This window comes from Chrysoperla carnea, chromosome 2 (assembly GCF_905475395.1).
Source record: "Chrysoperla carnea chromosome 2, inChrCarn1.1, whole genome shotgun sequence".
Classification (NCBI taxonomy): Eukaryota; Metazoa; Arthropoda; class Insecta; order Neuroptera; family Chrysopidae; genus Chrysoperla; species Chrysoperla carnea.
In genome coordinates, this window is record NC_058338.1 from 8004371 (window position 1) to 8019776 (window position 15406).

The following is a 15406-nucleotide window of genomic DNA, read 5'->3' on the forward strand; positions in this document are numbered from 1 at the left end:
CGAATTAGACAGAAAGAAAGCAGAACTATTTTCATTAACTTCCCTAGTTTCCGAACAATTGAATTCTGTAGATTTAGAAGAAAGCATCGTTCGTTTCATTTGAGGCTATAAAGTGATTTAAAAAAACATTTTCTTTTCGCACATCATTATACAATCCTTTCGAACAATTTAAGCGCCAAATTGTTCCTCTAGGTCATCGCAATTCTAGGCATGAAAACTTAATTTAAAAAAATTGAAAATAAATTAAAAACAAGTGAAAACAAACAATTGACTGAATTAACTGTTGAAATACCATGCATAGTTAGTGTTGATTTCTTTATCAAATAACACATACATACATGTGACACATACATAACTGATATTCAAGTATGGTACATACTATAAAATTTCCGCCTAATTGGCGCCCTCACGGGTAAACTGTGATGTTTACGAAAAAATGTTTCTAGCAAAAGTTTTTTATTTTTTGATAAGGAACATTTTTTACTTTTAAACTTTTGTTCTATTTCTAACGGTTTACAAGATGGATCCTACGGACCCAAGACCCAATTGACCTATGATGCTCATTTACGAACTCGACCTTACTTTTTACGTCCTGAGTACGCTGTAAAAGCTCGATATCTTTTTTCGTTTTTGAGTTATCGTGCCCACAGACGGACGGACGGACAACTGGAAATGGACTAATTAGGTGATTCTATGAACACCTATAGCAAAATTTTGTTGCGGCATCAATATTTTTAAGCGTTACAAACTTGGGACTAAACTTAGTATATCTTGCATATTACATATATCCATGGTATAAAAACATGCAACTTCTCTATTATATTCATTAAGACCCTTTGCGGAAAACTTAAAGTTGGCAAGAAGATAAACGTTTTCGTTCTTATCAAATTTAAAACGTTTGTTCACCTTTTTTTTTTTAAACTCATACCCAGGTAGCACCTCTTCAAAATATAAATTAATAAAATAATTAATATGTTATTGATATGAATTCCAGTGTGTTTGCTGTTTATTTCAAATAATATGTTTACGAGTTTGTACTTCCTCGCTTATTGTTTAAAAAATTTCTATGACGTTATCACAGTTTTCATCGGCGATATCTATTTTTTTTTTAAATTTGAATTAATAATTTTCATTTTGTGTTCCCATGTCAACAATATACATTACGTAAGCGTTACAAACGTAAGCATGCGACTTCCTTAACGATTTCATTTTTATGATTTCCTTCACTGGACTACATTAATTAGACCTGTCGAAATCCTGCTGAATTAGAATATTAGAAGGACCGGATAAAATTACAATATTTTTATGATCCATTATTTTTACCCTGCGTATCTGACCAACACCGAAAAACGTTTTGAAAATTATTCGGAAAATAAATTTACCTGTGGAATTCCCGGGGCTAACAAGGAAATTTACGAAATGCTTTTCAGGTACGGAACAAAAACTCACACTTGGAATATATCTAAGTACACTCTCCATTAAAATATCTTTCAAAGGAAACAAAAAAAAATCAAAATCGGTTCATCCGTTTAGGCACTACGATGCCACAGATATAGAGGTCAAACTTATAATACCTCCTTTTTGGGTATGGGGGTTAACGCAAGCTAGAGAAATAACATAATATGAATTGTATTTACTTTATTTTTATTTATAGGCAATTTCATTACAATTATGATGTACAAATCACATAATAAAAAAAATGTTAAAACTATTTCTCTATGTACAAAAAAAATTTCAAATATATTTTAAACGGTCGATTTAGCTGCGCCTTCCACCTAAAATGTTCCCTGCCAATAGCTCATTTTCTGTTTGACAGACAAGTCTATAAAATAATAATGTGATACCCTTTTTATCATTTTAAACATATATTTTATGTCAAATACTTCATACCATAAAGGTTAAACAAGTCATATCTACATACAATTGTCAAACAACATTCGTAATAAAATGATACACTAAAATTTTCCCATATTTATGTTTTATGCAAATGACTTGCCTTGTAAACGTAATGTATAGCTACCTGACAGTTGAAAAGCACATATCTAATTTCACATCTGTGCTACAACAAACGGAAATAAAAGGTAATAACTACCTCTACCATTAAACGAAACTAGATAGTTCGAGGAATGAGAACTGCTACCAAACCTCACAGGACTCATAAAACAATGTGTGTTGTTGCTGCATCGTTGGTTGTCTTGTTTGTGTAGGTATAGTTAGAGGACAGTCGGATATATCTTACTAGTTTTGGCATCAGGCTTAAATATTTCGATTATAAAAAGTCTTACAGAAATTAGTTGTTTAAAATTCAATCAACATGACCAACAAAAATTGTTATCCCGAATGGTCTGGTACGATTTTTAACCACGAAGTTTCTTATTTTTCACCAATTTTAAGGGAGGTACAGTACGATTTGAATTGCGGTATGATATACCCAACTCTCCTCTATTATGTAATTATACTCAAACAATATTGCAATAAAAAATTTTATTATTTTATTTAACATTTGGGCAATAAATAGACGAGGTTTTGTTTTTCTGGAATTTATGTGTTATACCTACATCGAATATGTTGTCGTCTACATCGTTTGCCAAAAAATTTAATACCATAAACGATAAATATGTCTATACCTTGACATTTTTATTTTGAAAATATCGATAAAAGATGCAATTTCTAGAGTTATTAGATATATAATAATCTAAAAATTTTGTAATCTTCTAAATGTTTATATTGTTTTTACTAATACAAAGGAAAGCTTGGAAGAAACTGCCATTACAGTCAAACCTGGATAAGTGAGAGTTCAAGGGAGCACCATCTCATTCTCGCTTATAGAGGTTTCTCATTAACCCGAGTTTCTCGCTAATGCAGATACATGGATAGCGTTTCTCTCTTATAGAGGTACGCAGCAATAACAAGTCACAGCAAGTACGAATGTAGTAAATTATAGCTATAGTTCCTCCTAAATAATATAAATAAATAAAGCTCGACTGTCGCTTATAGAGGTATAGATAAGTAGCAGTCTGACTTACGGAGGTCCATGAGGAAAAAACGACTCTCTCTTAAAGAGGTTTCTGTTTCTCGGTAATAGAGGTTTTGGGAGTTTAAAGTGACGGGTCCTGGCTATTACTCTCACTTATAGAGTTTTCTCACTTAACCAGTTCTCACTTACCCAGGTTTAACTGTATTTGGAAAAACACATACAACACACTTTTGCAATATCGTGTTCAATTTGTGTTCATACATTTTTCTCTTTTACGATTAAATTTCCATCTCATTTTACTTTTATATGGATCTCCACATTTTTCTACTTCAAGGCTCATCTTCAAGGCGAAAATCTATTTCGTATCATTATTTTAAATTTAGGATAAATTCAGTTTATAGATTTTCGGGTTGTTTTGTCTTTAAGAATTTTTTTTGAATGTAACTTGTAAATTCTTTAGAAACTATAAAAAGATGCCTGGCAAGGTTTCTGGTAAAGAATCCTAAAAATTATGCAAAGAATACAAGAAGTTTGATATCATCAAAAAACCTAACTGAATCTAAATTTAAATATCATAGCGTTGAAAATAAATTTTCTATGCAAAATAAATGTTCACAACATGAAACAAACACGATTTAATCCTTAAGATAAGAACAGGAAATACTGCAAATATAAAAAAAAAAAGTGTAATAGTGGTAATTTTATATTTTCAACTTACTAATAGAAAATTCTTATTTTGACCTCGAAAATTGAAATGTAAAATTAAATGATATGTTCTAGCACTTCGTTTTACTAAGCAAGAAACTTCGGGGAGCTGTTTGTAAGGCTACTTCTAAAAACCGTTTCTTATACAAGAATTCTCATAGCAGAGCCGTCCATAAACTACGTGGCTCAATTCCAGCATCCTTGGGCGAGTCTATAAGAGTCCTCAATTCCACGATTTAAAGATGATCCTAAGAAAAAGTGATTTTTTGGGGTCCTTAATACTAATCTTTTAGAACCATTTAATAATAGAATCTCTGTACATTTTAGTAATTTTTTATTTCATATTTTTTAGTAATTTTTTAAAAATCTATCAACATTACATTATCATATAAAGTTCATTTCTAATGTAACTTTGCATTAACGAATCATTTCTAGGTCGATGCTTAAATTGATATCCATATAACATAATTTAATGAAGCACAACATATATATGATATTCGTTGAGTGCAAAGAAAGTGGAGAGTATAAATAAATCGATGGCAGCGCTGTCATCTTATAAAACTTGCAATAATATCCTTCGTTTTATTAGAAATATATCTCCTTTTTCAGTTTTCTTCAAAACAATTCATAGACTTGTACCCCCATTTATAAAATTAATATAATTATAATTAAACAGTGTCTGATTACCATGGAAACGCCTGAAATAAAACTCATGCATGATGCGAATAGATTACAAGTAACGAGTAACGTATTTTCACTGTTCATATAATAAACCTAAGTAAAAATCATTTTCCATTATAGAAGTGTTATTATGGATAATTTAATCTATGGGGACTTAAAATGTTATGATACTTTAAATGAAAATGTTTGTGCAACGATTACTATGTTATGTAACTAGCATGATGATTGCCCGCTTCGCTGGGAAATTTCCATTTTAAACGTAAAAACCACGGTGTTAAAGTCTTCATCTTTCTTGTTCTCACTCATCCTCATTCCAAAACACTCGAAATACTTTATAATGCTATATTATTATAAAGTTTCATTAAAATCCAATTAGTAGTAGACCGTGGAACAGATAGGGTACTTTGTAAAATGATTAATACATACATGAGTTCCTTTTGGCGAGTCTACCCAACTTCTCTCTACGATTTTTTACAAAAGCGCTGCGTTCTCAAATTTGTAATTGTCATCTATAATGTATTCAAAAACACTTAAGTACGGCATGTTCGAGGTAATAGACAAGCTCATCGGTGCGGCATTTTTGCTGGACAAAATATTTTATTGTTTAATAATTCTTAATGTTATCAAGTGGTCATAGGGTCCGACAAATTCCCTGCTGCATTTTTTCATACTATTAGCTTAAACTTGACGTCATCGTGTTCATTTGAGATTGCAGCGTTTTCGAAAAAAAGTCGTAGACAGAAATTTGGTACACTCGCCAAGAGACCACTCACGAAAGTTCAAGTATATATTATTTTCACTTTACAAAGCACCCTTTTTGTCCCCTGGTCTATAGTTTATGAAATCGTCGAGCGAAGCTATCGTTATTCTGATGTATGAGCTATATTATTGTAAAAGATTCATTTCAATCCATTCAATAGTTTTGGAAATAATCCAGCGAAGCGAGGTGGTACATGCTATCCTTATAAATTATCCTTATCTATATTATTATAAATTTTCATTAAAATCCATTCAGTAATTTTGCGTAAAAACGTAACAAACAAACAAACAAATTCACTTTCGCATTTATAATATACAGGTATGGGGATGTGTATAATGTATTCTACAGTATAAAAATAATGTCTTCAATAGAAATAGCGTTTTGGTTGAATTATATTAAAAATATTCTGGAATCTGAATTTAAATATAAAATTTAAAATTTTACGACAACATTTTTAGTTATTTCTCATCATATAACACGATTCCGCTTCGTTAAATGTTTCTTTATCGTTTCACATTAAATGAAAGTTTATTCTCGATTCAATTTTTTTTTTTTTTTTTATAAAAATTGCATTTAATTTTATTCTAAAATTATGCATTTTTCGAGCAAAAAATGTTACCTTTTTAATAAAGAACAATTTCCTTATATATTCATAAAAGAATAATCCAAATTGAGTTTCCTATAAATTAAAAAAGAAACACAAATCTTCGTTTAAAGTAATTTTTGATGACTTTTTCGCAGCTTAAATTTTGGAGATTATATTAGCACTTAGGTTGCAGATTTGTTGATATCGACACGAATCTTGAAGCCATTGGATTTATTTTTGGGAGGTTTTCTTAAGAGTCGCGAGTATATCAACAAACCAGCATCGAAAATTACCTCGAACGACTCTACTGCGGCAGAAGGGCTAGAGGTCGTCGTTTGGCTGACATCATTTTTTATATATAATTTTACTTAACATTCGACTATAAAAAGTATAACAAAAATAAAAAGTACATTTTATGTGTTTTAAAAAAAAAATAAAGTTAGGAAACTCAATTTGAGATGTGCGTCTTTGAACCCAACACTTTTTGCTTGAAGTTATTGGTGTCGATAAAACTTATTTTCGATTTTGGAGCATATATCAAGTTAAAATTAACAACCTATATATGAGCCAAATTTACTTATATGAATATTGGAAGATGTATCTCAAATTACGATAATTACATTTAAAAGTTTTCAATCAATCAATGTCTAGTCGTATTATTGTCAATCAAATAGTACATATGTACAATATATGTATATGTCACTGGATTATTGTAAAAATCGTCAATTTATAATAAATCTAGAAAGATTGTAGTAAACTAACGATAGACTGTGATCAAACAAAGATCGAAATTACTTTTATCTCACCTTAAACTTTGATGATGAATTTAGTGATAACTTAATGAATCTAGACAAAAGTAATAATAAGTTTTTTTTTTGAAGAGACCCAAACACTCGACGCCTATAGCAGTGATTGGACGATTTATGGCGTGCAAGTTCGTTTATAAACTTACCGCTGAAAAACGTTAAATTTTAAGGTGATTGTAAATCTTAAAAATAGGACACTATTACAGAAAATGCATGTAAAAGTCAAACTTTTATATATAGATTACGATAATACCTCCCTTTTCTGTGATTCTGTCCCATTTTTGAACGAAAGGGCTAAAAACTTCAGAACCCAACCTACTCCTCTATAGTTGGCAAACAATACAGAATTATCAACAAATAAAATAAGGAACGTTCAAGATAACAAAAAAGAAGCTGATAAAAAATCCAATATAGTTACAGGTGATAATAGATTTATTTTTTTTAATTGGTGTCTGTTACTGGATTCGAACTAAGTAATCACTAAAATATCAAAATATATAGCCATGCTTTAATTCACTCAGCTATCTGATTTTCACAGAAATGGCCATAATATAATATATATAAATACTAGAAGAAAAACCATTTATCGATGGTTTACAATCTGACTAGATTTATCATAAACTAACGATTCTGTTAATAGTCCGATAACATATACATTTAATATAATTATATGTTTATTGCATGTGAAAATAGACTTTTGAATAGTTAAATAACTAAGTAGAACTAATTCAAAATTTGTGTTAGGTATTATTAAGTTTTAATGACGTAGCATTATTTTCTACTTTACATGTAATTGACTTTAATTTTCAATACTTATAAGTATTATTCTTTATTCTTATAACCAATGCTGTAATGATAAAATTATGCAGATACGGTATAATGCGATAAAAGAGTTTGAAAAACCGTATACTACGTAGTAAATCAAGTATGAAAGTTTTTTTAGAAATCAGGAATGGATTTTTCAAGAAAATTCTATTTTTTAGATGAAAAATAGTCTCAAAAATTTCTTTGCATATTAAAGAAAAAGTTTTGTTTTTCTAAAACGAGTAGTTTCCACGGCAAAAATAGCAACAAAAATCTGAACAAAGCTTTGGCTTACTTACGGCCAGAACCTTTTGATCATGTGAAATAGCGTACATTATTTGATCAAATGAATCTCGAATAAATTTTAATTAATAGACAAATTAGCAGTACATCTTTGACGGTAATCGAAAACCTATCGTCTTCATTTTTGCATTTTTCTAACGATATTATAAAATCGAAAGTGATAGTTGATATTTGTGACATTATGGCGTTGAAATATTAATTGAAAAACCTAATAATATCAAAATAATATACTCAAAAACAAAATCAAACATAAAATCAAGAATTTAAAATGGAAATTGTTTGAAAAAAATATATTTATATACTTGTGAAAAGGTATTTTGCAACTTAAAGTAATTGCAAATGTAACAGAAGTGAAATAAATGATTAATAGCTTATTTCAACACAAAACTAATTTTTTATGCATTTTAATAGTGTTAAAAAAATTATTTTTACGAGTTTTTATAAACTTTTATATGTTTTATAAAAAAAACAAAAAATAATATAATTCAGTAAGGAAAGTGTAAAAATGAAATTTTAATTCAAATATGCATTCTTAAGAAATATTTACGTTAATTACCATTTACGGTACCCTGCTCGTTACTCGGGGAGTTAAAAACCTACTAAATATTTCTCATAAAAAGAAAAAGTAAGTATGTTAATTTTACAAATATAAAAATAAATATATTAAAAAATTACTCCATTTTACCTCATAACAATCTTCGGTATTTTCTGCTTCTATTGGTACAAATTGAAAATAAGAGTTAAAAATAATTACTTCTTAGTTTCCCTAATTATGTTAGACTCCCATAATAAGGTTCACTAGATTTATGAATATAATTGAATCAGCAATTTCGAAAAGGGTACATATTGAAACAAATACACTCGAACCAGGACTCGAACCCGGACTTCTTGGATTCATGTCAAGCACCCTACCAATTGGACCATTCGAGATCTAGACACAGAATTGCACTCTGTGTCTAGAGCTCGAATGAACCAATTGGTAGGGCGCTTGGCATGAATCCAAGAAGTCCGGATTCGAGTGTATTTTTTTCAATTCTCTTTAATTATAATATACCTGCCAAACTTAAAAATTTTTAACAATGTACTACTATCATTATATGCCCTTTTCTGTAAAAAATGAAATTTCTTAGCAAAGCAGATGATGCTTTAGAATGCAAGACTTGACAAAATAAACCTCGACTTCAGTCAATAAAGAAATAAATGAAATAATAAGTATACTACATAAACTCAACTCACTATTAAGAATATGTTGTTCCATTATAAATGATTGATAACAGTTTTTGAAAAGTTTTAAATGAAAAAAATTTATAATAATAATGTGTTCAAAAATAAAAGAAAAATGGTTATTATGAAAAAAAAACATTAGTGAAGCCCAGCCCATCCATATACTATTATGAAAATCTGCCAATCATTATAGATTAAATTGTAATTGAAAAAGAAAATTTTTTATTTTATCGTTACATTCAGGAAAATAATACAATGAATATTTGTTATTATACAGTATATAGTAGTACAATAAAATTAAATATACGAAAAAAAGAATCTTTGAAATTTGGCACAGTTTTTATTGGGTTGTAACAACTTCGTATCGAAAAATCTACTATTTCAACGGAGGGAGGGGGTTTAACCTCCCGAACTAAAAGAAGGGATGTTATAAGTTTGACCTCTATGTATGTGTGCCTGCGTAATTTAACGGAGAATGTTCTTAGCTATGTTTCAAGTGCGAGCTTAGGTTTCCATACCCGAAAAAATTAAAAAATTGGCGATGATCTTCAAAATCGATTCAGTTTGGAAAAGGCATGACATATAATTTTAACATATAAATAATTATTATGGAAATGAATGGTTAAATAAACCTGGCTCAATTCATTTCGAAAAGTGAAATGGTAAAATTATTATTATTGGGGAGAAAAATCGATCTAACTAAATTTCACTTTTAGAAAATTTCGATTTAGCCGTGTTTTCAGAGAAAACTGAAACAAACTGCAAAATAAGACTCTTCCTGACATCTATTGGTGTTTATTGTAGTTAACGAAATAAAGTACATTTGCGGGACATTCAAATTGATATTTGTGTGAAGACATTTTAAACGATACTTATCTTCTTGTCTTTTTAGCTTAAAAAATATCTAGCAAAGCTCGGTTATCCAGGTACTGCTTATTTTATATTATGTAATATGTAGGTGTATAACAAAACGGTATATCACACGATTTTGTAGAAAAATGTTTTATCTTTTCAATAAAAAAATTTTTTATGTGCCTTTGTGCACGAGGAAAAATATACACGTGCTAGATTTTTTTCAACTAAAAATTTTGAAAACAGTTTTTTTTTCAAATACTACCATTTTTAACCACCCGAACCAAAAAAAGGTATTATAAGTTTGACCGCTATGTGTGAGTATCTGTCTGTCTGTCTGCCTGTCTGTGGCATCGTAGCGCCTAAACGGGTGAACCGATTTTCATTTTTTTTGTTTCGTTTGAAAGGTAATTTAATGGAGAGTGTTATTAGCTATGTTTCAAGTGAGAGTTTAGGGTTCCGTACCCGGAACAACTAAAAACTTGGCCATGATCATCAAAATCGGTTCAGTTTGGAGAAAGCTCTAAGAGAAAAGGTAATTTAATGGAGAGTGTTCTTAGATATGTTTCAAGTGCGAATTAAGAGTTCCGTTACCCGAAAAATTAATAAGATTGTTTATTTTATAATTGGTATTTTATAATTGTTTCTTTCTTTTTTTTTTAACGAGGTGCACCCAATATAATTCAGATATTAATTATTTGTGATACTTTAAAAACAATTTCATAAAATCAATTTATTTTTAGTGTAACAGACAACAGACTATTACGCGATAAGTGTCTTCATAATTTCAATTAAATGTACACTCTGAATGAAAACTTTTGAACGTACACATGATGAAAATTTTGTTCAATAAATACCTAAATCACACTTTTCCATAGATAAATCATAGAAATAGAGTTCCATCAAACCGAAGTGGTACTGCGAAAGAGATATATATATGTTTGTGTACTCATATCTACACTCTCTCTTGCTCAGAGCCACTTTGGTTTGATAGAACTATACGAGAAATGATATTTCGATATAAAAATTAATAAAAAACACGCTTGTTGCTTGTTCTAAGTATATAAGTATAGTATGGTTATCGGTAGTATAATAAATGTATATAACTGATGATATCCTATGCATGGATATGATATAAGAGACTTACATACAAGTATACAAACATACTTTCATACATACAGGTGAAGCTAATATAGGCGTGTTAAAAAAAGTGGAAGGCTGCTAAGAAATTGATACCCTTAAGAGGCACGTCACAGCACAGGCTGAAATCAAATACAAATTTTCAATACTCACGTTGAAAAGTCGTACCTAGAGATAGGAAAAGTTTTAAAAACGTCGAGCAAGCGGTTTTCCTTGGGAATTCCCTCCAAATTGAGTGACATTAACCTGCATATCGATTTTCAGCTCAACTAAAGAAGGCTGCAGGTGATGTAGCAGGAAAGAAATACATACATATGGATAATATTCGATGATTTGTGTAGCACAAATCCTCAAAGCCCCCTCAAAAATCGTATTATACGTATTATAAAACGGGTATATCAGCAGGGCCGGCGGTTCATAAGGATAGAGAGAGTAGCTCTAACCACTCGAAAAATTCCGAGTGGGTACAATACCCACTTGAATGTCGGAAAATCTATTTACATATTTTTATATTATTATTTTATATACAGTGTGTAACTTACGTTGGTTCCATATAAAAAAAACTTTGAAAAAAGTCCGCTATCGGAATCCAGTGTTCTGCCACTGAACCAATGGATCTCTGTGTAAATGGATAATATTTTTTATACTTATATACTCTCTTTCTTTCTATCTTCAATAACTTATATCTCCCTCTTAACTTGATCACACTTTTCGTAGTAACCTTGATCACACATTTTCGTAACATTCTGATCATACATTCTTCAGTTTACTCCCCAAGTCAAATGTGCCTAATAGAAGTGTTACTTCAAAAAAACCCGTCTTCGTTAAATAAAATCTTAAAAGGAAGAAACAAGGCCAATAGTTTACATAGCGGTTGGGGCACAATAAAATCTCGACCGACAAAAATTTTTCCAATAATGGATTGGACTGTTAAAGTTGTTAAGAAAACTGGGCTTGTTTCTTTCTTTCTAAATTTTATTTAACGCAGTTGGATTTTTATTTTTTTTTAATATGTGACAATCGGGCAGATCTTGCAAGATTCCTCTTTTCGTTTTTGATGACGGAACCCTAAAAATTACTAAAATATAATATTATAAAATACTCATCGTTTCCAAATATTTGTTCACTGTATTGAAAACAAAAACAAATAAACAAAATACAAGTTATAGAAACTTATTATTATTTTCTCGTTTCCAAATATATATATATATATATATTGTTTGATATGTATATATATTCTATATGTTCTTTTATTCAAATATATATCAATTTTATTCATCATACAGGGATGTTCGTCAAGTAACGGGACAGTAGAATAACTTGAAATGCGTATAATGAACAATTTCGCTAATTATTTTTTGCTTGTGTGTGTGTGTATGTTAATTATTGTTAGGAGAAGGATTGCATGAAAGAAAAAATTAAGGAAGTTGAACGGAACATTCGAAAATTAAATGCAAAATATTAACGTAGTTCCAGCATGGTATTTGCAGTTTCTATGTTAAAGCAATGGTACAATTTTTTTTTCGACAGAATTTAACGAAAAATTAAATTTAAGAATTTAATAATGCTTACTATTAATTCCCAAAGTTTCAGAAATTTTGACCGTTTAAAATGGGAAATAATTATGCCAACGTCCCAATTTCGATCAATTTACGTCAAAATTAATATCTCGAAAGTGAAAATTAATTTCTAACTTTTTTTTTTTAGAATTGTATTGTATAAACATTTTTTTCTACTTTTTCTTCAATATATAATAATATCATAAAAAATAGTTGGAGAGACCGGACATTTTACATGCTTTAAATGGGACATGACCCTCAAAATCGCGAACTTTGTCTTTAAATATCTCGCGATCTAAACGGTCAAAAATTATGAAATTTTAGGAATTCATAAATAAAGCTATTATAAACCCGAGAAAAAAAATTCGGCCAAATCTGTCGAAAAGTGATTTCATGCTGGTACTACCTTAAATGCAATAAATGGTGGAAACGCAGATAAATCAAGCATTATATTAACTTTACCATATACTTATGTACTTATTTGCGCTTCCACCATATTTCTCTAAAATTGTGAATCTAGGTATTTGAATAGTATTGAGGTATTATTTATTATTATTCAGGTATGCTAAATAGATATTTCTAAGAGCTATTTGCGCGCGCTGCGAGCTGCCTAAGGCTTCAGCCCAACCGAATTTGAAATTGATTCTAATTCTACACCAAACCTGTCGAAAGGGCGGCCAGAAAATGTAAACCACTTGTAATCTTACCTAATTTATAAAGACTGTCTATACATGGTAATTCAACAATTAACTCAGTCAATTGCTTAGTTTTACTTGTTTACAATAGTGTATATGTTACAGTCAAAATTATTAACCGGTTAAAAGTACTTTTAAATGGAAAAATCAGTCAAAAGTACTTTTAGCCGCAGACTTTCGATAATAGTACTTTTGGCTGAAATAACAGTTCTATTTCCCAATGAAGTCAGTTAAAACTAGTCTTGATTAACTGATTTTTCCTTACTTTTAATTCGATTATTTTAACTTCAATTAAAGTTATTAATCATTGGAAAAAAAACTATCAAGTCAAGTGCTTGTTACTTTTTCGTTGTATCAGACATAGCCAACCCGTGAATCAATGAATGAACACAATCACAGGGCTATCTAAAAAGCCAAAGAAGTCGTAAACCCGTGCTAACTCGACCCCATTAAAGGCATGGCTAATCCGTGAATCAGTGCAAAAACGCAATCACAGAATTAAAAAAAAAGCCAAAAAACCATATTATTGTAATAGCCCCATCATTTCCTAATTTTACCCAGTGTATTTTACAACGAAACGTAAAGAACAATCCGGTATAAACAAAATGTTACAAATAAAAAAAAGAAAAAACAAATTTATAACATATTCGTTTTCATAAAGTATTCACTTTATTGTCTGTCATACGTATACAAAATTTATAGCTTTGATATTAACGTTAAATATTATATATTATGATATTCAATAATGTTATATTATATTTTTATACCCTATATGCAGAATATATCAGAGTATATTAAGTTTAGTCCCGAATTTGTAACTAAAGCTTCCGTTTATCCCTCCGTCTGTCCGTACGATAACTCGAACGAAAATAAAATGAGCAATATATAGATCAATTAGGTCCCATTTTGTCAACCAAAAGAGATATAACTTAATTAGAATAGAAGATAGAAAGCTTTAATTGTAAAAGTTGTTCTTAATAAAAAAATTAAGAACTTTTAAACGGTGTCGTGAATCTTGATTTAGTTCCGTAAATCTTCTTATTTGTTAATTAACAATAAATTATGATTTAAATGAAACGGTCCATATATAACAAAAATAATAAATAGGCAATTTGTATTACGAGTATTACAATCTTATAAATGTATAGCATAGCAAATATGTATTACAAGTTGCCTATTTATGAATATTATAATTCAACTTTTACATTTGCCGGCTAAAACATAGCAAATACGTATTACAAGTTGCCTATTTATGAATATTATAATTCAGCTTTTACATTTACCGACTAAAACAATCCATCAGATTTTATCAAAAAGGAAGCGATTTATTTCATTTGCCTTTATATGTTACATCTTTGAATGTACTAATACAGGCATCGTCTGACAACATTATTCGTCGTTTAATGTCAAATTTTTTGTTAAATCGCCAACATGGCGAGAATCCATACAAGATCAACGAAACGCCATTGAATGTACAAAAAGTGTTTAGGCTTTGGTGATTAAAAAGCAGGAAAAAAGTTCACACTTTGTTTTGGCTAATAGAGGCGGCCACTTGATTGCTGTTGTATTCAAAATATAGTCAAAATAAATTAAAGGACCAAATTGAATAAAAATAACACATATATACAGTAATCGGTTGTTTTATTTACAAAGTTATTCAGTGTTTACATGCCGACATCAAATATGGCACACCTTATAAATTAATAGTAACACTAATAATAATAGGTATTTGTACGTTCCATTATAAGAAGTAGTCGGTAGACTGCTATTATTAGTTTTCTGTCATAGTCAGATGGTGTCACCCGTTTTAATAAATAACAAATTGTATGCACAAGAACTTAGCTATTAATTAAATTTCATAGCAGCAACCTGCAGAACATAATCAATAAAATTATTTTAAAGTAATATTATACAACAATGTTGGCTACTCATAATTAATATTAACCACGCAGTGGTTTTAGTATAACTTTCATAACAAAGGGTATATGAATAAAGGTTTTACCAGCTGTAAGACTATATAGATAATTTAATTTTATGGTAAAAACATATTCCAACAGCAAAGTGTACGATCAAATGACACTCTAGTTATTTGCAACGTTTAAATGAAACTTATTTGCACAAGACCTCGCACAAATTAGATGTAATCTTCAATCCGGTCAAATTTGTGCCAATGACAGTTTAAGTCATTTTAAAGAAAAGTTCCCATGGTTACAAGCCATGAAAATGACAGGATTTCATGTTACAGCTAAATTTAAGTTGGAAAATGTACTTATTTGTATAATATATACCTATGTGTGTATAGGCAAATACATAT

General features: G+C 29.6%; 1 protein-coding gene across 1 annotated transcript in view; it reads left to right on the forward strand.

Annotated features, from left to right (window-relative positions):
• LOC123291693 overlaps window positions 1–15406 on the forward strand; it is a 28701-nt gene that overhangs the window by 8621 nt on the left and 4674 nt on the right. The gene's annotated exons all lie outside the window — the stretch shown is intronic.